The sequence below is a fragment of the Egretta garzetta genome, unplaced genomic scaffold (genome assembly GCF_000687185.1).
Source record: "Egretta garzetta isolate BGI_Z169 unplaced genomic scaffold, ASM68718v1 scaffold59, whole genome shotgun sequence".
NCBI classification, from domain to species: Eukaryota; Metazoa; Chordata; class Aves; order Pelecaniformes; family Ardeidae; genus Egretta; species Egretta garzetta.
Genome location: NW_009267230.1, coordinates 840634 through 865275, shown reverse-complemented (window position 1 = coordinate 865275; position 24642 = coordinate 840634). Strand labels below are relative to the sequence as shown.

General features: G+C 52.4%; 1 protein-coding gene across 1 annotated transcript in view; it reads right to left on the bottom strand.

Annotated features, from left to right (window-relative positions):
• CNTFR (ciliary neurotrophic factor receptor) overlaps window positions 1-24642 on the bottom strand; it is a 215629-nt gene that overhangs the window by 170042 nt on the left and 20945 nt on the right. The window contains exons 2-3 of the mRNA XM_035902723.1: window positions 22157-22166; window positions 20348-20386 (exon numbers count right to left, since the gene is read on the bottom strand). The gene's annotated coding sequence lies outside the window, so the exon portion shown is untranslated. The remainder of the gene's footprint in view (window positions 1-20347; window positions 20387-22156; window positions 22167-24642) is intronic.

The window sequence follows — 24642 nt, the reverse complement described above, 5'->3', positions numbered from 1 at the left end:
TGCGGCAGTTGTGCGCCCCCCCCTCCCCCCCCCCCCCTTGTTAAATGCTTTGAGGAGAGAAAAAAAGAAAAAAAAAAGTCTTATGGTTCTGCATTATTAAAAATGAAAAATAGGAGCCAAACTCCACTGGCAAGAGGGAAGTCTGGGAGTCACTCCTGCAGAGACACTTTCCCAAGGGCGACAGTGACTCCAAGCCTGGAACACCACGTGCTTTAATTAGCACCCGACCCTGAGCCGACGAGCTTCGCCAGAGCCCTCCCTGGGACCCCATCCAAAGCCTGGGCGAATCAGCAGGAGGATGCTCCAGAAACGCCAACTCCAACCCCCATCCATCCCCCACTCATGTACAAAACCTAAATAAATAAATAACATGCAACCTCCCCTCCCCTCCCAAACTCCGCTGGGTGCCTGATGGAGAAACCCTCATTTGCAAAGCGTTGGGAAATAATTAAAAAGTTTTCCCAGAGCTTAAAAGGAGGGAAGAGGACCGTTTGTCATGCCGGCAGCGCATGGCGTGCCGCAATTTATCATGCTTGTCAGGTGTCAGCCACTGAGAAATTTAACTCCAGCTGCCCCAAGCCCAACACCCGCAACGCCCCATCACTCAAAACCCACTCTGCCAGGCACCCCCAAGCTGACAAGTGACTGGCAAGAGGGGAGAGGGCTCCTCCTCCCCACCAAGCCTCCCCTCGCTCTGCAATGCCAAAGCAACTTTTTAGGTTTTGGGTTTGGTTTTCTTTTTTTTTTTTACCCGCAGACAAAGCGGAACAGAGGAGACCAGGCTGCAGCAAGCGGCGAGGCTCGTTTGTCACTACCTGGCAGGGACCCGCCTGGGCTGTCACTCCAGCTTGGCAGGAATAGGACAAGAGAGAGAGGTTTAGTACCGAGCACCCTCAGGGAGGCTTTTGCAGCGTCCTCTGCTCAAGCCATAAGGACACGGCTTTCGCAGGGACAGTGCATTATGCTGGGTACAAAGTGCAAAATCCCAATGCCTTGGCTGAGAGATGTCCCTGAAACTTGCTCATACGGGAAGGACTGACACCCCCTGCCACCTCTGTGCCCTGTCCTGGTAGGACGAGCTATCCCTGCCACAGGTCCAGCAGCCCAGCTTTCCCCATGGAAGTGAAAGCATGGATTTGCTTTTTAAGAACCCCAAATTGACGTCAAATTGGGTTTTGGAGGAGCTCAGCACACTCAAAGCAGGTCACCAGCTGAAAGACCTAGCTCAGGGCATGAGCATGAAGTTCTGTGAGCTAAGACTGGCCCAAAACCAGGGGACAGCCTTGACCACAGCTCAGACAGGCTCACGTAAGGAGCAAATACCACCAGCCACAGAGCAGGGACAATTCCTGGGGCAGGTCCCTGCAGGAGGCCTTGCACCAGTCCTGAGCTCACCCCACATCACTCAGGACCTGAGGTCCCAGCAATGCCCCAGTCAGGACACTTCATCAACGTGACACCTGCTTTATAAGGCCTGGCTGGGCTGCCCCCAAGAAATACTCTTGTTTTGGCCATTTCTGTAGCAATGAGCTGAGATAGGAGGAACCTGCAGCTATTGCAATGCAAAAGCACTGTTTAAACAGGTCCCTGCAAAACCCTGAGGGAAACCCAGCACCCATTGCATGCTGCATATCCCACACATGATGCGTCTGCAAGCTACGGCAAGGGCTAAGGGATAACAGAACCACTTCTTACCAAAAAAAAAAAAAAAAAAAGCCAAACACAGCATTTCCCAAAATTTTTTCTCCCCAGAGAAAGCCAGGACGATGTCTATCAGGGACCTAGGAATTTTACTTGTACCAACAGAAGGGGCCCGTGGTTTCCCAGCTAGCAAGGCATCCCGTGCATGCAAGAGCTGGGACGTAGGTTTTGCACTCACATGTGCTCAGAGCAGCGCAGATCCTGCTGTGGGAGCCGAGCGGCCACTACCTCCCCGCACACACTATATATAATACACCCACACAGCAGCGTTTTTCAGAGGCTTGCAACTTGGCACGGGGAAGGTGGATTTTCGTGGCGTCAGCAACAAGCAGATCCCTGACACCTGGCCGAAAACCTTCCCCATAACTATCAGACCCGGTCTCACAGCGCAAAGGTACTAGAGTTTCTTCGGCACAATAACTGCAAGAATTTTTCTTTTTCTTTTTTTTTTTTTTTTAAGCTGTGGATAAACTAGTGCCTTTTTCTCCCCCAAACTGCGTTCTGAGAACAGCTTAAAACCCTCTTTGCTAAAATTTTCCAAAAAAATTCAGCCGGAGGCAGAGACATGTGAAGTTTCAGTCCAAATGGTTAAAGGCTGGCGTAGTTTCAAGCAACTGAAGACAGGGGCTTATAATCAGAAGTGTCAGGCAACCTTAATTATATTATTTCCTGAAGGAAATAGTTTTCCCTGCCGAAGTCCAGAAGTTATTAAAAAAAGTTGACCTCACTGGAACCAATCAAGATGGAGACAAGAAGCCTGTGATAGATTTTTAAGGCAGGCAAGTTCACGCATCTGTATTTTCAGGGGTCTAGGATTTTAGGACAGGTGTTCCTGGAGAAGCCTGGCCCTGCAACAGCCCCATGGCCAGGAGCCAGGATGCAGAGCCCCCTCCATCCATCCTCCCCAAGCCCCCCAGGCAGGGGGACACGGGAGCCCCATGCACCCGAGGAGGGTGCTCGCCTGTGCCCAGATCGATTGCTTGGCCAATGCAAACGAAGAAAAACAGCCGGCTGCTTTGTAGCTGTCAGGAGCACACAGGCTTTTTGTCCGTCTCTTCCCCTGCGCCAAACACAGCATTTCCCAAAATTTTTTTCTCCCCAGCGCAAGCCAGGACGATGTCTATCAGGGACCTAGGAATTTTACTTGTACCAACAGAAGGGGCCCGTGGTTTCCCAGCTAGCAAGGCATCCCGTGCATGCAAGAGCTGGGACGTAGGTTTTGCACTCACATGTGCTCAGAGCAGCGCAGATCCTGCTGTGGGAGCCGAGCGGCCACTACCTCCCCGCACACACTATATATAATACACCCACACAGCAGCGTTTTTCAGAGGCTTGCAACTTGGCACGGGGAAGGTGGATTTTCGTGGCGTCAGCAACAAGCAGATCCCTGACACCTGGCCGAAAACCTTCCCCATAACTATCAGACCCGGTCTCACAGCGCAAAGGTACTAGAGTTTCGCCATCACAATAACTGCAAGAATTTTTCTTTTTTCTTTTTCTTTTTTTTTTTTTTTTAAGCTGTGGATAAACTAGTGCCTTTTTCTCCCCCAAACTGCGTTCTGAGAACAGCTTAAAACCCTCTTTGCTAAAATTTTCCAAAAAAATTCAGCCGGAGGCAGAGACATGTGAAGTTTCAGTCCAAATGGTTAAAGGCTGGCGTAGTTTCAAGCAACTGAAGACAGGGGCTTATAATCAGAAGTGTCAGGCAACCTTAATTATATTATTTCCTGAAGGAAATAGTTTTCCCTGCCGAAGTCCAGAAGTTATTAAAAAAAGTTGACCTCACTGGAACCAATCAAGATGGAGACAAGAAGCCTGTGATAGATTTTTAAGGCAGGCAAGTTCACGCATCTGTATTTTCAGGGGTCTAGGATTTTAGGACAGGTGTTCCTGGAGAAGCCTGGCCCTGCAACAGCCCCATGGCCAGGAGCCAGGATGCAGAGCCCCCTCCATCCATCCTCCCCAAGCCCCCCAGGCAGGGGGACACGGGAGCCCCATGCACCCGAGGAGGGTGCTCGCCTGTGCCCAGATCGATTGCTTGGCCAATGCAAACGAAGAAAAACAGCCGGCTGCTTTGTAGCTGTCAGGAGCACACAGGCTTTTTGTCCGTCTCTTCCCCTGCGCCCATAAATAAAAGTGACAGCAACTTTATTTAGGACTTCTTCCAGTTAAGAGGGGATGGAAGAAAAGTGAAAAATGAAATCGTAGCCCAGCGAAGGCGGAGGGGGAGGATCCTGGAGGCACAGCTTGGGCTGCGCCGTGGCTGCTGCAGCCTGGGCTCACAGCAGCCCTCGCACTCAAAACCAGCACCTCCTCTTCCCCACCAGTGCACCCTTCTCTGCCCTTCCAAGCAAAGACACCCAGTCCCATGTGCCCCTGTTTCCTGCTGCCCATCACCTCCCCAGAGCTAGCAGAGGGGCTCAAGCGCCTGGAGGGTGTCAGAGGTGGAATAGCAGCCTCCCTTCCTCATGAAAGAGATTAAAAAAACCCCAACAAATAATTCAGAGGAGAAAGTCACCTGTTCCCCACACATGTGCAAAGCTTGAACTCGCAGCATCAACAGCAGCCCTGAAACACAGCTCAGCCCCTGTGCAGCTCTCCAGCATGGCTGAGCAGTGAGCGCAGCATCTCCACCAGCATCCGGTACCATGGGGGGCCCTGGCTGTTTGGGCTACAACCTCCGAGGAGTCTTTTGCAACTGAGGAAGGACCTCCTTTCTATAAAAAGCATAGAAAGAGACTCAAAAGGCTAGAGAGGAGGTGAAGGCTGCTCCACAAGAGGGCTGAGCACCCAGCAGAACTGGCCCCTGGCAATGAGCTAGCACGGGGGAGCACAGCCAGGGCTGAAGCATCCCAGGTCTAGTCTCCCCCAGCTTCCTGCAGTGTCTCCCAGCACTACAGCACCTCGTGTATCGCAGCGGTATTGCAACATATCGAAAACACAAGCTTCGTTTCAACCTTCATCCCCTTTGTACCACAGCTGAGCTGGAACTATGCCGTATGCAGGAATCTGGTCCCCAACAAGGGCTGCAGGGCTCACGCCGCCTGCACCATGCTTAGGAACTAGACTGGAGCTATGCCGTGCACCTTCGCCTGCACACACACACGCTCAGGGCAGGCCTGTAGGAAGAGACCCACCGTCCCTGGGGATGGGCGCCCACCCCATCCAGAAAGGTTCAGGGTGGAAGCCGTGTGCAGCTCCCAGGGGAGAGAGGCTGCAAGTGACCTCATGGGTTTCTTCCACCACTGCCCTCTCTGCTGCTGTGAGTCAGAGATTAACGACAGGCCATTTGTCAGCACCGGTGGCATCATCGCCAATCTCATTTCTGAGCAGACATCTGACCTTGCTTGCATCCCCGAGACCCATGTTACCGCACAGCTCAGGCAGCCTCCTGACAGCTCCCAGGGGATGCAATGTAAGGCAGGGGACCGGGCTGTGACACAGCCTGATCCTGACTCAGGATGCACACGACAAACCTTTCAGCTGCAGGATGAGTGGTCAGTGTCCGTAGGCTTGCCCCACTGCCCTACCCTTCTCCCAGCTGGTACCCAAGCACGAGTCTCCCTTGCTGCACACTGGATTAGGCCATGGAAAAGGGACATGTGTCTCCAAAGAGGAGGGCTCAGGCAAAGCCAGCCTTGCCTGAATCTCACAAGGTGGGGAAAAAAAAACAAAAAACAAACAAACAAAAAAACCAAAACACACCAAAACACACCAAACCCCCAAACTTTTTCCCATACCTGCAGCATCCTCAGACCCATCTGTTGTAGCACCATGCTACCCAGCTGGCTGGGGGGTTCAATGTGCAGACCTTCCACACAGCCAACCACAATCCAGGCTAAATTTTAATCCAGATCTCACTCAGTGAAGAAACAAGATGAAATCCAGACACAGATCCACCTTGCTTTTCTGAGCAGAGCTTGTACCTGTGTCCTGCAGAGTAGAAGAGCTATGCCACAGGATCCAGCACCCCTCTGCCCCAAAATGGACCATGTTGCCACTGTACAAATCTACTATGCAACTACCACTTGGACACCAGACACAGCTCTGGTCCTCACACCTCAAAAAGGGAATTGGTGAGACTGCAAGAGGTACGGGGATGGGGAACAAAGCAGCTTCTGCATCGGGGCACGCCAAGCACATCAAGACTTTTCAGCCTGGGAAGAGGAAAAGGGAAGAAGGAGGTGACAGGACATAGCCACAGGGCCTCAGCCTACATAAACTGTGCTGATCAAACCACGATGTTCATACAGCTCCTTGTTAAATGGCAGAAAACAAATTATTTCAAGAGGAGCAGGGAAGATTCAAGGAGAACATGTCCTCTGATAAATCCCGGTCCTGATGCAAGCTTTGCCTCACTCAACACAAGCCTCAGCCTTCGCCAGCCAAATGCTGGGAGGATTGCATCCCCACCAGCAGGACGAGACAGCCGGCAGGACGGCTCTTCGCCTGCACTGAGTCAAGCCAGTACTGGCTCTTGTACTTCTCAAATGAGGAATGAGTTAAAATGATGTGGGACTGGGAGAAGACACACTCAGTTAAGATGAAGAAATCAGTGCCATTAAACGTCATTAGAATAATATGCCCAGAAAGCTTCATAAAAGGAGATACCATATGATTGAACACTCTCTAGACCCTCATTTTACACAGACCCAAAACACCAACTGATGGTGTCTTCTAACAGCCAACTCTTACAACTACCAGAAGGTTTTTTGGTTTTGTTTCGTGGAGTTTTTTTCCTGAGGAGCTTTTTGGGTTTGCAATTGAAACTACAATTCTTTTAGTTCCTGAGGAAAAAAAAAAAAAAAAAAATCATTTTTCATTAAGCTGAAGCAAATGGCATTTTTGCCTGTCAAAAATATTTGACACAACTCTGACAGACTCGACCAGACATATAAATAAAAGATTTAAACCCTTCTGCTTCAGAGCTTAAGAAAAACCCGCTGTCAGTCCCATGCCAGGACAAGCTCTCTCCTGCGGGTCGTGCTGCCTGGGGGCTGCCAGCACCATCCCGGTGCTGATGCTGGGAGGGAGGACACAGACCAGCCTCACCAGCCTCTTCATTCAAGCAAAACCCCACCAGCCCACATTATCCCGTTGTCATCTCCAAGGCTCGATCAGGCTCCAGTGGCAGGGAGGCAAGAGGCATTGATCCCCTCCCTCGACTCCCCCCATCCATATCTGATAACGGCATCGACCGGGAAGCACTGGATGCTTTATTTCCTCAGCCACCCGGGCTGCACGTCAGCGGCCATCAGGTCTCCATCCCCACCCGTCATGTCAGCGACGCGGCCGCAGATGCTGTCACAAGACGCAGAGCAGTGTCGAAGCCCATTTTGAAATCCTTGTAGCCTATTCAAGCCAGAGAGGCTTATCTACACGGATTTATACTGTTTGCCCCAATATTTAGCTACTGAGCTGACTAATCTGTGTGCAAGAAAAACCCCAGTGCCTCACAGGCTGAGCAATCTACATCATTCATCATTTAGATTAGCTATTGTCTTAATCCTCTTTAAACTACTGTATAATACATAAGGGAATGGATGTCCTATATGCTCAGTATATGCAAGGAAAAAAAAAAAAAAAAAAAAAAAAAAACAGAACAGGCTGAAGCTCAGAAACTTGGACAGAAACTAGAATGACAGATCCTACCAAGCCATGGAAAAAAAAGGAAAACCTGTTGCACCTCCTGACAGCTGGTTTAACTTCTTGCTCTCTCCACCCCAGCAGCCTTTAATTATTTCCTAGCAAGCCTCCTAAAGCAACACATCGCTCCCCTGCCCTCTCCACTCCTCACAACCCCGTTAGGAACTGGGGACCCCAAGTCGTGCCAGCCCACGCAATATGGTCTCGCTACAGCTGCTGCCGCGAGGATGAGCACCTCTGCACCCTGGAGCTGGGACATTCCAAGCCAGCATCAGCCATAGCTGTGCTGCCCTCGGAAAGGCAATGGCTCTGCACAGCCCAGCACCACGCTCTGGGCCCAGCCTTGCAAACAGGCAGGCTCAGGTCAAGGATTAAAGTCTGCTTTGCTATCCGGGATCACGCCGCGCATCGCTGCAGCGCCCAGCGGGAGGATGAACAAAGAACAGGTTTCTTTATAGAAACAGCAAGGAGTTTGGGGGGGGAAGGAGGGGGGGGCAACAAGGCAGTAGCAAATGAGGCTTTAGTTCGTTGCCTGCCAGAGCTGAGGGAGCTAATAAACAGACAGATGAGAGCTAAATTGTCTTCTGAACCTCTGTATCAGTATTCACATTACAGAGGCTGCTTCCAGCAATTCCAGCGTATTAATAATAAATGCTACATAATTACAGCAGACTTGCTTTTGTCCTCTCTTCCTGTTTTCTGTCAATGTCTGCTTAACCCTGTGCAGCCCGCAGCCGGCTCGCTGCAGCACCAGCCCCTCTGTGGGCAGCACAGCCCTGGCACCACTGATCGATGCCTCTCCCAGCTCCCTCCCGGGCTGGACATGGTGCAAGGGGAGGTAAAGGAAAGCTCAAGTGCTGATGCCAGTCCGCAGCGATCACCTTCTACCTGTCAAAGCTGTGCTGATGTTGCTGCAGGGCATGAAAAAGGAGTATTTGGGGCCTTGAAGGTAGCCCCAGGCTGGGACGAGTTGGAGACGGTGCAAACGCCATCTCCAAAGCACAGACGAGCACAGAGTCACCAACAGCTTCTTAATAGCCAACAGGGTTTATGGCCTTTCCTGGTTTTCATCTCCTCTGGATTCACAGCTGGAGCTGCTGTCCCCACAGAGATGCTTTTGGGGCATCTCTGCCCCAGCCCATGGGGAGCCCTCCAGCTGCATCCATGGTCACAGGGCCATCGGTGGTGACGGCTCCCTGGGATGCACAGGCCAGGAACAATAACACCGCACGCTGCCGGGTGCTGGCAGCGGGCTCTGGGGCAATCCCAAAAGGAAGCAACTGCGGGAAGACATAGGATATGACCCACAGGTCCCAAGTCTGGCACCCAGGTAAGGAAGAACAAAGCCTTTGTGTCACCAAGTTGCAGACCAAACCACCTCCAGCTTGTGCAGTGCTGCAGCCACCTCCCCACGCTCCCCCCGTGGTCTCCACAGGGACCCTCAGACCCAGCTGCTCTACCCAAGCATCCATCTTCCTAGGTAAGCTGTACCGAAATGCCGTGCCCCGTCTGATCATTTCATAAGCTGATTCAAATGAGAGTTAAAGACCCTCTGGCACTTTTCCCCTGAATTTTAGAAGCGTTTCATCCAATCTAGCTGCAAACTGAGCTCTGGAGCCTGCTTTGCTTCCCACAGGACTGGTTTGGTGAGCGTTTCTTCCTCAGTCTCAGGCAAAGAACATCAAAACGCTGGAGAAGGGTCCACGTTAACAGTGCAGTAGCTGTTTATAGCAGAGTACGGGTTTCATTTGCACCTTTCAGGCTAGCTCTTTCTTTTCCCAACCTTGCAGGGAGGCTGCCATGCCCCCTAACACCGCTTCAATAATAGAATAGAACAAATACCTCAAATGGGATTTCTGCAAGAAGAAACCAACATGCAAAACAAAGCGTGCCTGCCTTCCAGTGCAAATTAACTCAGCTTCTGCCCTGACTACAGACCTTTCCAGAGTAAGACCCACTGGACGGTAAACGAATGCCAAGCAACTCAAATGCAAATCTCTGCCTGCACAGACAGTGCCTCAAGTGCTAAGGGAACACTTGGCTTGAACAGCTGAGCATTGAGAAGCCTTGAAAAGGTAAAAAAACCAACTCAAACCCAGCTACATCACTCACACAGGGAAGATGAGGCTGGAGTGACGTAAGACCAGCTGTCCCTCAGACACCAGTGTCCCACCCAGCCAGAGACATGCACAGCATCCCCAGCACTGGCATCCTGCCACTGCTCTCCAATGGTTCCCATGGCTGCACATATATCCACTTTGCGTTTTCTGTGCCATCTCCTCTGCAAGGTGAAGTATAGAAGCGTTTTTCTCCCTGCACAGGTCACAGTCACTTTTTTTGCTGTTCTCAGAAAATGAAGCAGCAACCAGTTATTCAGGAAAAAATGCTGAAGAAAGAGAACAACAGCTCTTCTCTGTCCTACGCCAACCAGTAGAGGTGCTGAGAAAAGCGAGAGATACTGACTGTGCAGATTGATGGAAGGAATGCACAGGAGTCCTTTTGGACCGCTCGCATGGAGGGAGCATGTCAGAGAAGGATGGAGCAGAATGAGGAATAGGAAAAAAGAGGTATCATCATCATCACATCAAGCCGTTCCTGGCAGGATGGTATGAGGAAGGCTACTTTAAGAGCAACACTGAGCATGCAGCCACAGGGTATGAGGAAGCCCAAGTTCATCCCCACTGGGTGGCACTGGGCTGGTCACATCTACCTGGGCTGCCCTCTCAGCAGTGCAGCCCCAATTTCCTTCACTGCAGGGACCTTTGGTCCCTGTGCAAAAGGCTCTCAGCAGGCTGGAGTCCCCACACACTGCCATGAGCTGGTGTGGCCGAGAAAGTAATAAGCCATATGGAAAGGAAAGGGAAGCCCACCAAGAGCTGCAAGGAAGATGACATGAGTCAACCCCAGACAGGAAGATCCTGAGCTGGACCGCAGCTCTGGGACACACGCAACCACCCAGCCAAGCAACCTGTGCTGCTGGAGCAGCTCCCACGTGCGAAGGGCAGCGATGGCCCTGCCAGCCCCTTGCAGCACCCACCAGACACACAGACAACCTCCAGCACTGCTGGGGTGGCTATCACAGGACTGCGGGCATGGAAGGACAGTGGAGCACCCCGACTGCTCTGCACGCCCCTCTCAACACAGCACACCCAGGTCCAGCCCAAATCCTCCCAGCATGGATCTCTGCATCATAGTGCTACAGGGTAAAGCAAGATTTGCCCCAGGATGATCAGCCAGTGCTCCTAGATGCGAAGGCAGAAAAGCATTAGGCTCTGAGCCCCCAGGCTCATCTCCAGGACAGCCTGTGTCTGCCAGGGCTGTTTCCCTGCTTTCCCACAACCTCCATGTCCAAACCCACCCCTCAAATCTCAGGATGCTCCCAGACAGCTGATGGCAGCATGTTGCAGGCTGCATGAGCCTCTTGTGTCAGCCCCCTCTGCAAGCTATTTAAAAAAAAGAGAGCAAGCTATTAATTACAAATTAAGCTGCTAATTGATACCAAGCTCTGTTAGCTCTAGGGGAAACAGAGGCAGAGCTGTGCCTGTCACACCATGGCTCGCTGATTGCAACTGCAGTATGAGGGGCCTGAATTTCCTGGGAAAGCTGCTGGGGACACAGTCGCACTGCTGCCAGCTCGAGCTGCACACGCCAGCCCAGCGATCTCTCAATACTCCACTTCTTCCAGCCCTGACCTGCCTCCAACCACTGTGACAACCAAAGGTTCAAACACTCTCCCAGCTGACAGTCAGACCCAAGTGCAAACCCCAAGTCAGCACCCACAAGCACCAGAAATTGCCTCCACCCGACTTCTTCCTATAACACAGCAATTGCAGGTGACAGCTCCAGGGCTCCCCTCAGCCAAAGATCTCCGTGCTGGGAGGGGATGAACAGTCTCCCCATCACCACACCCCAGCGGCACTTAAAAGATTTGTACCACAAGTCCCCATTTTGCTTGGCCCTGCGCCTTGCCGAGGACAAGGAGATGAAGCAATGCAAGCATCAGTCCATGCCAGATAGGTAAGATCAGGTCAGCTGAGATCCTAGAGCTGAAGAAACCCCTCCTGCCACAAGTTTCTCAGCTCTGCCTTTTGGAAAGCTCAGAAACACAGTGCAGAATCACCTCCTCTCTTGATAAGTATCAGGTAATAAGTAATTAAATAGTAATATTAATAAATAATGAGCAATAATTCCTTAATAAGGGACAGTAAAGCTTGAAGTATTACTCCCCTATGTCCCAACTTTGAAGCAGGCGGGAAGCCCCTCTCTTGCACAGCGAAGCACAGCTCTTGCCCAGGCTGGACCGACCTGCCTTGTGCAGGGGCTCTGCTGGAGCAGGACCAGTTCTTCTGAGTTTGGCCATCAAGCAGCTGATGCTGAGGTCTCCATCCATCCTCTCTCGCACCGCCCTTCACCTCAGGCAGCTCAATTAAGCCTAACGAATTACATCCAGCACGAATCACAAGCAAACGCAGAAAGACTTGGCGACCATGGTGCTGTGCAAGCAGAAGGTGAATAAATAAAATTGACTCAAGTTGACAGAAAACTGCTCAGTGAAGCTCGTTGGACGTTGCCAATTCAGTGATAGAGATTCTGTAGCGAAGCATCTGTTTGAGTGACTTTGGCTCAAAAGGGGGCAAAAATAAAACATGACAAAAGCCAATTCTACTTTTAAATAGGAAAACCTCCAGGGAAGTTTTATGCTATTTCAATATCCCATCTCTCGCTCCTTTTGCAGTGTTTTTCCACACTCATGGGGACAAGATACTTCTGAGTGCCTGATGGGCAATCAGATGCTCCAAATTAGGCTGTTGTCTGCTGCCCTGTCCCTGTGTACTTCCAAAAATGAGTCCATCTCCTGCCTCTCCTCACTCATCAAGGAGCTCAAAACAGCAATACCTTCCCCTCCCCCAACACCCTTCTCCACCTTCCCTTCCCCAGGCTGCACAGACCCACTGCTCTCAGCATCTCTGACACCATTCTTCTCTTCCACAAACCCTCTGAATTTCCCTGCTGACAACCACCAAGGAGTTTTGACATCACATTCCCACAGGACATAGCGGTGGGGAAATACTGTAAACCAAGACAGACTACACAGGTTTCAGAGGGCAAGAAACCCTTCCCAAATTTAGTTGTAGCCATAACCGACTGTCAGTTTTCCCTTCAAAAAACAAAGATCCCTGCTCCACAGCTATGCAAACAGTTGCCATTTCAACACAGTTTCCACCCCCCTGTTCCTTCAATTCGAAGTCAATTACAGCAAGGTTAATGGGGCAGAGAGGATGCCAGTCGGCTGGGTAATGATGTCAAAGCACCTGGCATTGCCTGGGCAACAGCTAGGCAGCGGGGATGCAAATGAAGGCGCAGGATTGCACTTGGTCCCTGGAAACGAGCTGATGCAATTGAGCGTATCAGCATTAATGAACATGGAAATAACAAGAGCACCCAGAGAAATAAGACACTGATGGAGGGGGGGTGGGGGGGAGGGGGTGTTTGCCCCCAGCAGGAAGAGATTGCAATGGGCACTGCGTGCCGGGTGTCTACGGGAGCTGGCTTCGTGGTGCTGAGCCTCCTCCAGGTCTTCACCCAGAGGTGCTTCCCACAGTTCAACACTCCAGCTTTGCACACCCAAGACCGACCATGTTGTCCTTCTGCTGAAGTCTCTCCTCCAGCAGCTTCTGGCTCCCCTCCAGCCAAGTTGCAGCAGGGAGAGAAAGAGCGGAGCTGCATCAAGATGCCTATCAAGAGGGCACAACTCAGAGCGACCTGATACACATGGGGCTGAGGCAGCAAAGACCAAGGGGCAAAGAGGTGCACATGAGCAGAGCTGCTTGAGAGCGATTTCAGTGCAAGGAGCAGTGACCTGCTCTGCAGGAAGACTGCTCCAGCAGTGCAGCCCTGCTCTTGCCAAAGCTTGCAGTCCCCATATCATCTGCAATTAATATTTTGAAGCTTGCAGGCAGAGCAACAGGAGCTGCTATGTGGGATGTTATCTGCCAGGACGGCACTTGGCACAATGTGCTTCCACGGACCAGGACAACAGGGCAGCAGATAAGAGTGCTGCATGCCTCGGACGCCAGCAAGCCTCTTCCAGCTTAGGTCCACCACCCAGCTGCTGTCTCTTCTCCCTAGTCCACAAGTTCCATCAGATCCTCCTCAGCACATTTAGTACTTGGAAAACCTTCACTCCCATACTGTAACATTCAGTGTTTTTCTATCCCTGGCCTTTAAGCGCACTCCACGCCACCACCCTCCCTCTTTCCTGATCACGCTCACACTCCAGCACAGCTGCAACGATGCAGCTGCCTTTGGTGCCCAAGCAGAGGACATCCATCCCTCCACATCCCAGTGGCACAAGTGGGCTGGTGCCCCCCCCCCCCCCATGCTTTCTGCTCATTCCACAGCTCGCCCCCAACACATGCTCCAGGGCAGCAACAGCTCTACCAGCAGCGGCAGTGAGGTCCCACAGTGGTGCCCCAAGAAAAGCTACATGGGACGGGCAGGGGGAAGCTGACGGCATTTCTCACACCGGTGACTAGCAGAGCTTGCACAGTTGAGATGCAGCTGTGCAAATGAGGAAGCAGCCGACACCACAGGGGAGCAGTTGGGTCATGCATCCATTTACAAGGTCATCCCTGTGCCTCTTTAAAGCCCTTCACTTTCGCCCAAGGCAAGTCAAGGTGACTTGGGACAGACGCTGCTGCTGCTGCTCCTGCTCCCACCGATGCTTTCTGCTATCCCCTGCCCTTGTGCTGCGAGCCCCTCAGAGCAGAGCATCCTCCTCCACTCTCTGGAAACGGCCCAGCAAAGCAGCAGCCTGCACTGTAAATAACACTGGCAATGGGCAAGAGCAGAGCAGCCACGGGCTCTGCAGGGACCGGAGCATACCCGGCCGACCCATGCCCAGGCTCTGCGGGACACGGGGCTTGCCCTGAGCAAACACCTTCCAAGGGTTGTCCCTGCCTGCCACGGCAGGACCAGGCATGCCTGGGCTCACAGCAGTGCCATCTCCAATGCCAGGCCTCTCCTTGAGTCCCAGCGTGTTGCTTTTAAATGTCAGCAGTAAAACCAGCTACACATCAGAGGGAATTAAATGGAGGAGGAGGGGGGGGAAAGACGAAAGGGAGAAGAGACAGCTCTGCTAATAGCGAGTCAGCCAGAAGTCTCCGAATCCATTTGAAATGCGCAGGGCTTAATTTAACTTAATGGTTTTGTCAAACATTGGCACTCTGTTAAAAGCACAGGCGAGCTGGTAATCCAAACGCCAGTGGCTCTGCCTTTGCTAGTCGCAAGAAGGCTGCTGTTCAAGTCCCCAGATAGATCCATCTGGTTTCGCGCAGGCAGCAAGCATGGCCCTGGCTACTGCAGTCACTCATTAGGGCAGCTCTGTATTTACTTAGCACTGGCAGCAGCCCTGGCTTTGCCCAGAACACAAAAACAAACACAGCCACTGCATTTCTGAGCTTGTACATGTGTTAAGGCAGCTCCAGGCTTCTCCTGAAAACAGAACGTGGTCATGGTAAGAGGGATTTGCAACTTTCCCTCAGGAAGGCAAAATGAAATCTTTCACCTATGTGGACTTTGGAAAGAAGTTGGAAGAAAAAAGAAAAACAAACTCTTTGCTGATGGGCAGGTAGAAAAAGCCACGGGCTGAGCTGCAAAAGCCAGCTCCCCATCCAGCCCTGCTCTCCCTCCCCTCTCTGGCAGCTCCAGGTAAGGGCTCCGGGTAGCCCCCATGAGATGGGATGGGGCTCAGCCCCCCGGGAAACCAGGCAGCACTAGCTCTGCTGCTGTCAAACCCTCTTCTAGAGAACAAAAATAGAAATAACAACTGGCCATTTAAGATGAACTTCCCTCTGCAGACAGGAGACTGAGCCCATCTCTGCACGCAGTAGGGATGAGATGAAGGGCATTTAAGCCTCCTCACCTGCCCTGATGCCCTATTCTGGCAGCAGATGGGGATTTGAGGACACCTAACATGCTGCCTTAGGGTTTTGCCTCCCCTCCGAGGGCACCAGTGGATGACCTGCAGCACCAGGCACTGCGTGATTCAAGCCACCGAGACACAGGCACACAGGGGCCAGGGACCAGGGCACTTTCCCCTTTGCAGTGACAACAGTCCAAAAAGGTCAAACTTCCTTGTACGGTCTTGGGAGGAGGCTAAAACATTGCTTTTAGCCTCGCACCCATCTGCGGGGCATCAGTCAGCCACAGATCTGTCCTCTGCGCCCACATTCCCCCATGCACCAGCAGCCACCACAAACTGGTGAGACCATAGACCTTGGGAGCACAGCTCTGCCCACCTCCCTATCCCCACGTGCTCGCAACAGCAGATCCCAGAAACCTCCCCCTCCCCAGGGCAGAGTCTCCATTTCCCAGCATCTCCCTCCACTCTGCCTCCAGCTCAGCACAGAGCAACCCTCCAGCCACGCACCCCAGGCAGGGTTTGTTCAAAGGGCCGGCGCTGAAGGAAGCACTGCTGCCACCCCCCAGCCTCTCGGGACAGCCCCAGAGCACAAGGCTACAGAGGGAAACCAGCCCTAAACTCCAGGGCCATGGGCACATTCCCCCCCTCCACAGAGCACAGGTGGGGAAGGGGCTCCAGGAAAACTCGGAGGGGGCAGCGGCGGCTTTTGAGCCTCTGCATCCCCTTAAACCTCCCCCTCCATCCCTGGACCTGGATTCCTGTTTGATTTAAGACGCAAATGGAATCGAGTTTAAAGGTCTCAGCCTGGCCCTTGACTCCTTGGTGGGAGTCTTTCCACATCACAAAACCACCAGACAATTCAGCCTGATTGACAGCCTTTCAGGCAGAGAGGCCCGGGGCCGGAGGCAGGGGAGGGGGCCGTGGGTCAGGGCTAAGGGGGGGGCAGCCAGAGCCACGCATGGGGCTGGGAGAGCAGGGGATGGCTGTGAGGTGGGGACAACGCTCAAGGTTTGTGTTTCCACAGGAAAAAGGTTTCTGGGGAAGGATGCGAGAGGCTAGAGCATCCTTGAGGGATACAGTTCCACTTAATACTGGCAAAAGCCAAATTGCAGATAGCACATATAAGGGTGGGGGGCGGGGGGACGAAGAGAGTTGGCTTAATGCACGTTTTCCCTGAGATAAGCGGATAGCAGTGTACACCAGAAAAAGCAGGGACCTGAGGCAAAGGCAGGAGGGAGACCCCAGGCTCAGAGAGAGGAGGGGGGCCAGGGACAGGCAAGGGCCAGGGGGGATCAGGTATGGGAAAGCAGGTGAGCAAAGCCAGCACTGAGTCGCTGCAGCCTCGGTGGCTGAGCCCAGAGTCAAGGCTGAGATGGCAGCATGGAAGCACCCACACGGGCATGCATTCTGCCTCATGCCCCATCCCTGCTCTCCAGCCCCAGCAAAACCCAGCCTGGTGAAGGGACATCACCAAGTTTCCCCTGCAGCAAGAGGCAGGATCCCCAGAACAGCCAACAGAAAAGATGAAGTGATTCCTTGTGTCCTCCACCCTCCTCCTCCTCACACCCCAGCTTAGGAGAGCTGGGCACACCCACGGCTTCCTCCAACACAGCTTTTCCCCCTGTACCAGGGCTGATGCCAACACCCTCCATGGGTCTGCAGAGCCCAGTCTTCAGCTGTATGCGGCCAGCCCCCTTCCAAACCCACTTACATTGCTAATTTTGGAAGAAGATTCCCTTAAAACTATTCTCACCTCACAGTCTGGGTCAAACCCATGTTTACCAGCCCCTCATCTCAAGAAGAACACAATGCACCTCTGCGACAAGCTGAGAGTCATCACTTGGGGAGACCAGGCAAGGGAATGCAGGAAGATCACAGGTACTTGTCACACTATCTTATTTATCCCCGCTTTGGCACACAGGAAACCCTTTCTCCTACCTTTTTTTTTTTTCCTCTCCTTTAAATAAAAGACAGAAATTTTAAGCTGGTGCTTTAAAGCACAGCAACCGCCAGCCGATCTCCACAGCTTGCCAAGAGAGCAATTCATCCTCTACATCTATTCTGCAGTAGGTAAAGCCCCCCCCTCGCTTTTGTTCATCTCCCCGCTCTTTTGTCTGGCCCTGAAAGCGTTGATCACTCCTGCATGAGGAATGTGAAACTGATGTGATGTGATAGGAACAATGCTCCAGCCCGCTCCTTGCAGCCACATCAAAGTCCCCATTTGCATGGCTTCCCCTTGCCTGCCTGTCCCCCTCTGCCCCCGGCTGCGCTCTGGCTGCTTCAGCGCCTTCATTGTCCTCCCGGCTTCGAGAAGCAGCCTTGGCCTCCTGCTAAAAGGCGCTCGATGGCCTCCCCATGCCTGCCGCTGCCTCCGCCCGCCCATCAAAATAGCATCCATGGGCAGCATCTGGCTGGCAGGAGAGGTGGCATCTGCAGGTGGCATTGGTGCAGGCTGGGACGCACCACAGTGATGTCTCTGTTAATCCCGCTGCTGTCTGGTACCTGCTCCCAGATGGATGCTCTCCTCATAGCACTGCCATGCTGGGGCGGGAGACTATAAGCAAAAGGATGGAGAGGTGAGGAAGAGCCAATAAATCAGGAGGTGTCGGGCAGCGGGGCCCCAACCCTGCTAGAGGAGAATGGGTAAGTGCATGGGGGGCGTTAGCACAAAAAATAGGACATTTCTTCAGCCAGCGAAGGGCACAGAGGGAATTCACACTGAAAATGCCCTGCTCTTGCAGTGTCTGGGGGAGGCAGATCCCTGCCTCTCCTTCTGATGCAGGAGGAGAGACCAGGAGCCAAGCACTCAGAGAGGACACGACCTGAGAGCTGGACACCACCACACCTGTAGCACCACCAGCCCACGCAGCACCCCCCGGTGCTGGCAGCAGAATGGCGCTCAGCAGATGCTGCAAAAGCCACCGGAGCAGATGGACGAACACAGCTCTGGGTCCAGGCAACCTCCTGCCAGGCGGCTGAGCCCAGGCATGCCGACACCAGGTAAAAATCATGCTGCTACCCCCTAACGAGCAGCCACAACCCAGCGCTGAGATGCCCTTCCCACAGCATGCTCCACAAGGAGTCCAGCTTCTCCACACCTCCTCGGGTCAAAGGCTTTAACCCAGGGCCAGCAAAGGAGGCTACTGAGAGAAAACAAACCCTCCGGCAAGACAGAGAGCCTCTCCCCAGTCCCGCATCAGCTGCGGCTTCATGGCAAGCCTGTGCCAACAGGACAGCACCTGGGAAGTGATGGCTCTCCAGCTCCCCAGGGCACTGCCTGCCTCCAAGTCCCCTGGGACCCCCAGGCAAGCAAGCTCCACTTTCCCTCAGGGGGCAGCCAGGTGCCTGCTGCCAGGCAGGGGGACACAGGCAGCACCCAGGCAGGGATGGAGATGCCAGGCACTGCCGCCTGGGGCAGAGGGTGGAGGCTGGCATGGGACAAGACCAGAGGAAAGAAGTGGTGGGATGACACAGAACCGTGTAGCACCAAGCAGCACGGGAAACAGGAGGGACACTGACACCCCTGTAAAATTGAGGTGTACTGACGCCCCTGTAAAATTGAGGTGCTGCTGATGCACCTGACAAGCTGAAGGATTTAATTTTTGTTGGAAGAGGCAATAGACTGAGTTTGCCCTTGCCACTGAGACCAGTGTAAGATTGATTCCCTCCCGTCCTCATCCTGGAAGTACGGGACTTCCAGTTAACCTTAACACCATGATGCTGAGCTGGTCACCTGGTCAGACACAGCCAGCATCTGTCTGCAGGAAAAAAAAAAGACGCTTCTAGGTCCAGCCATTTCCAACACAGCAAGAAAGATCCAGGTAATCAAGGCTTTGAGTCCAAGCACATCTCCAGTTTGCACCTCATACAGAAGATCAGTGATCCAGAGGGACTCCAGGTGTTTTGACTTCAAATGCATAGAAAATGCAAACCAACTGTCCAAGAGCCATTTCTGGATTATCAGCCCACAGATCAAAATGCTCTGTGGGTTACTGTGTAGGATATACCGCTCTAATGTTAAACAGGCACTTCTTAAGCACTTTCCAGGCCACCTGTACCCAGGCAGCCTCCTGGGTTTTTACCTGGTTACTGCAGCCCCCTGTTCAAGCCCCTCTGCTCTTCATCTCTAGCTGAGTTTCAGCAGCCTGCCAAGGAACACAGCACTGGCAACTGTTCCTGATTTATACTGATGGAGAATATAACTTTGCTTTACAAAGTAAATAGAGCCACTACCAAAAGGCAGAGCACTTTTTTTTTTATTAATGAGCATGTTTCTGCCTCAGTGCTTAGAGGGGAGGCAGGGCGGTCAATGTGGAAGAACCAAGCCCACCTTCCTAACACTTTGGGTCACATCTCCTACACAAAAGCCCTCTGTTGTGCATTAGACCTGGCCAATGTCACTTCTGGTTAGGGAAGAAGAACTTCAGCTAGAGGAACACGCTGGGCTATGATTAAGGAGAATATTTCATTCTGGCATTTGGAATTTTCCCTGCCAAACTGGTTTACCTTAGGATAACACCAGAAAGGCTGTTTTGCCGTGTATGTTCTCCCATAGTAACCAGAGCCCCCAGTAGCTCTGAGGCTCCTTCACCGGGTTGGGGGGAGCACAGTCCACCCAACTGTGCTGCCCACCGCCCTGCTGGGCTCCCACCTCGTCAGCCCAGGGGGCTGAAGAGACCCCTCTGTGTCCCCAGGAGGAAATGAGTCCCCTAGCTCAGGAGGGAAGGCAGCATCAGTGTCCTTTTTGGTAGCTATAATGGTGCAACATGTAGCTTTGCTCGGAGAGATGAAAACCTGCAGGACCGCAGGACAAGTCTCACTCTTGCGTTACTGGCAGCGAGCTGCTGCTGAAGAGGTCGCAGGTAAGACGCCGTACACCTCTCCGGTACTCCATCTCCCTGGCTCTCCACACAGCTTTCAGCAAGGAAGGATAGGTCCCACTTCACCCTGTCAGTGCTGCAGCAAGAACAGGGAGCAAACACTGCACCAGTGGGGGAAGAAACGCTATGATCCCCCCACAGTGCTCCCTGGGGAGTTAAATCCACCCCCTAAAAGGTGGTGAAACATCGGAGAAACTCCCCCACGCAGGGCTGGGTACCATTCCTCCCCTGGGGACTGGGCACTGGGAGACACCCATCCTCTCCCTTGCTCTGCCCCAATGGTCCCCGAGGAAGCCCCCTCACCTTGCCTTAGACTTAACCCAGCATCACAGCTTGCTGAAACTCAACAGTACCATCTGAGCAGACCCCAGGCAGGCACCCCTATCCCTTCCAGCATGCATATAGAGCCAAAAGGCAGCAAGGAAGTTAAACAGAGCCGCCCCGCTCCCTGCATTCAATTGTCATCGGAGGCATACCACAGGTGAACAGAACCTTGAATACAGCTAGACAGATGTTGTTTCAGGGCTCGCTAATTCTCTGTCCCTAATTCATTCCTGGTTTCTGCAAGATACAGTCAATTCTTGACCAGCCACCGCACATGCATGTTTCTTTGCTTTCAATTCGGCCAGCAAAATCCATTTACCGTGCCTGTCTCATCCGGTTTCCATCAAGTCTGCTGAATTCTCCTTCAGTGAAATAAGCAAGTTTACTGTAACACCCTCTTTTGTAAGAGCACAGCTAAAATGACAGTCTTTCTGGTGCCTGACTATTTCCCTTCACAGCAGGAGCTAAACACTGCTTGTTTTCAATTGTGAACTGTTCCGACTTCTTGAAATGCATGAAAGTACCAAGCGGGTCAATTTAACTGGGAAAAAGGTTTCTAAAAGAGAATATTTATTTACCTTGCAGTTTGCTGTGGAGAAGTTTAGGCTAGTAATTTACTAGCCAAGAATGTGGGGTTCTCTGGGTGAACAGGAGAGGGAAGAGATGCAACTCAACATCTGCCTTGTCCAACATTGGCCATGAGGAGTCAGAGAACAAACTCTTGGTTTGGGATTCCCAGTTGCAGAGCCTTGCCCCACCTGGTGGGTCTGGGGGAGGCAGGGCAAAAGCCCCCCCATCTGCACAGCCGAGGGGTTTTTTGGATGTTGGTGCCCAAGCCACATGCCACCTTCAGGCCTTGCAGAACATGGTCCCAGTCCTCTGCAGCATGTGATTTCCACCTCAAGGCACCTCATAAGGGTTTCCCAGACAGTTTGGGGTGGGACAGAAGGAATAGAAAACCCAGACCTGTTCTTCCCACACCCCCTACTCCTTTTTTGGTGACACGCATCCATGGCAAATTTGCTACAAGACACTAACATCATTCGCCCCATGCTAAACGCTGCCAGATAAGTAGCATGAGAGTCAGGGTGACCCTTTGATTCAAAACCAGCTGGAGAACCAGGCCAAGCTTCTACCTGCAAGCACCTGAAAGAGCTACCCTATTAACTTCTGCCCATGAAGAGCCACCAGCAGCCCCCGAGCACGGGGTGGGAGGGGATGTCCCCAGGTATGCACACCAAAGAAGGAGGCGACCAGAGAGCTCTCCTCCCATCTCCACACTTCCCTGAGCAGGACAACTGCACATCTGGAGCCAGGCAGCTGATGGGAACCCAGCATGGGGCACACCAAGCTCTGCACAAGGAAACCTGGCCCCTGTACTCCATTTGCAAAACGCTTGAAGCCCAATGCTTTCAGCACAGGAAATGTCCCAAGTCCTTACTCTTTAGGGCTGAATTCCCCCTCCCGCAGTAGCCTGCAGTTTTCATTTCTCATCCTCTCAGGTTATAGCTTCCTTACACTCTTTTCACATCTTTGCTATTTTTTTGGCGGCTCCTCAAGTTTCATTCTCTTTTCCAAGTTACATGAGCTGAATTTAAGACTTCTGGTACTCCTCCCTGCTCATTAGCAGACATAAATTAAAAGCAGAATTAAAGACATTATTTGCAATACCACTTGAGACACCTTCAAGCCTCTTATTGCCTTGCCACATACTGTGAGTTCTGACCCACCAAGGGACTTTACGTCTGGACCTTGCCAAGTGTTTATCTAACATCCTGTTAGGTAGGTTTGGGGGAAGAGCTCTTATCCTTCTCAGCAATAAGATAATCCTGAGGTTTTGCTGAAAACTTTTTGTTCCTGCATCAAGTTTGTTGTAAATGAGTGCCCACCTGCTAAGGTCTTTTGATGCTGAACAGCAGATATGACCCACTTGAAGAAAAAACATGCAAAGATTGATTTTTTTCTGGTTTTTTTTTTTCCTTTCATGGAATTTGGGTAGGATGTTACCAGACCTGCACAGGAAACTGAGCTACTGCCTGCAGGGCCCTGGCCAGCAACAGCTTCCCATGGAGGCCACGGCTACTGCGAGCCAAGGAAAATCACTGCACACCAGCCTGCTGCCAGGACCAACAGCATCCTGTTGATTTCTACGTTTCCAGGAACCGAACAACTGAGGACCTACGGATTTGTATTGCTATGCTCTGCTGCACCCATCTCCTTCCCTCCGCAATCCTGTGTGTCAGGGAAGAGGCCAAGAGAATGTCCTGTTGCTCCGTGCTCAGGACCCGATGTGCTGGTATTACCACCCAGAAGCTCAGGAAGGTTGTCTGAGTGCAACCAAAGTTATTTCTGAAGTCTCATATGATCCTCATGGGTACAGCCCTTGCTGTTAAAAACTCAGTTGGCACAAACCAGTGGCACAGGGCTTGGAGAGCCCTGCCTGTCCCCCAGGACCATTCACAGCCTGGGAGTCACGTATGGACCCAGGCAAGATGCAAAGCTGAGCTCAAGTGTCCCAGGGAGGAAGGGCTGGGGGCAGAGCACCCAACCGCCTGTGGGAAAAGAGCAGCAAGAAGGTGTGAGCATGCGTCACAAGATATTCAACCCCAGCTGGTCACCGGAAAGGAGCTGGGAGCAACGAGGACAGAGCACAAAGCCAACAGCTCAACAACTGTCAGCTCAGAGCGCCAAGGCACGGTGAGAGCACACGGGCCATCACTGCTACGTAAGACACCACATGCCTTAATCTCTCCCTGGGGAAAGAACCTCTTCCAGCCCGGACTGTTTGTGTATTCAGCTAATTTTGTTGCCTGACTTTCCACCTACTTGCTCAGCGGAAAGCTGATCCTTCCCAGTAATTACCACTATTTCATCCCTACCCTCAGATGCAAGGCCATGGCATAAGCAAAACCCTGCTCCACTGCATCAGCTGCAAACCCAATGTCACAAGGGCAACTGGCTCCCCTTGCTGTGTCCCCTTCGCTGGAGCTCCTCTCCCAGCCTCAGCACCGTGTGTGCCAGCGTAGCCAAATACTGCAGCCCACTTGTTGGTCTAAATGAGCCTCATACATCCTAAAATGCAGTTCCAAATCTCCTCCATGGCTCCTACACACAAGTCGGGCTGTTCAAGGGCAGTGGTATAATTAGGGGGAAAAAATACCCTGCATACACCAGGGAGCATCCTGAACAGCATGAGCTTAGTATTAGCTCTTGCTAGAGCACAGTGAGACTATTCCTGGCGGCTGCCTTCAAGCACCGGTGTCCATGCCTAAAAAAAAAAAAATAAAGAGGTTGTGGAAATGGAACAGCTTCCAAGAAGAATTAGGAGAATGAGTCGGGAACTGGAAAGCCTGCTGTGCAGCCACAGGCTCAAGTGCTCAATTGGTTCAACTAAGCCAAGAGACGATCAGGAGAGGATTTAATAACCCCCTGCAAAGGTACCAGTGCAGGGAGAAGATTTCTGCTGGCAGCAGGGACCTCGCCTTTCGGGGTTGCCGAGGCGGAACAGGTCATGCCGTGCCTGCCCCTGGCTCAGGTTCCAGCTAAGTGCCCTTCCTGAGAGGGGAAAAGGGGAAAACTGCTCCTGTGTGGGGCATGTGGTAGGCAAAAGGCAGGATCGGAAAGGGCTATGGGCTCAAATCCTGTAGAGCAAAGGCAAAGGATTCAGCTCAGCTTGTGGGTCACTGTAAGAGGGCAAACAAATTAGCCCTGGGCTGGGAGGCGTTACGCCCCAGTCTCAGCTCCAACCGCAAGCCACCCCACCTGTGAGCCCCCAGGTGTAGCAGAGGAGGGCAGACGAGCAGTGGAGATGCCCCAGTCCCCTCCCTCCAGACCAGCCACAGAGATGAACCAGAAGCCAAGCCATGTAGCAAACCCAAGGGCATCTACTGACAGCCCACCCCGAGACGTCCCCCTTCCACCTTCCTTCAGCATTTCACATGCAAAACTTACCAAAGGAAACAGCCCATGTTCTCACTAAAGACAGTCAGGCCAATGGTCATTTGGAAAAAAGGGAAGGCAGATTGTGTTGTTTTTAAAATGCAAGTCAGCTATCCTCACTGGATCAGGAGGAGGATCAATTAGGACAGAGCAGCAACCTTAAGAGGTCAGAACAGGCAACCCATGTGCTTCTCCAGCACTTTGAAGTCTCGCTGTCCTTTCATTCCT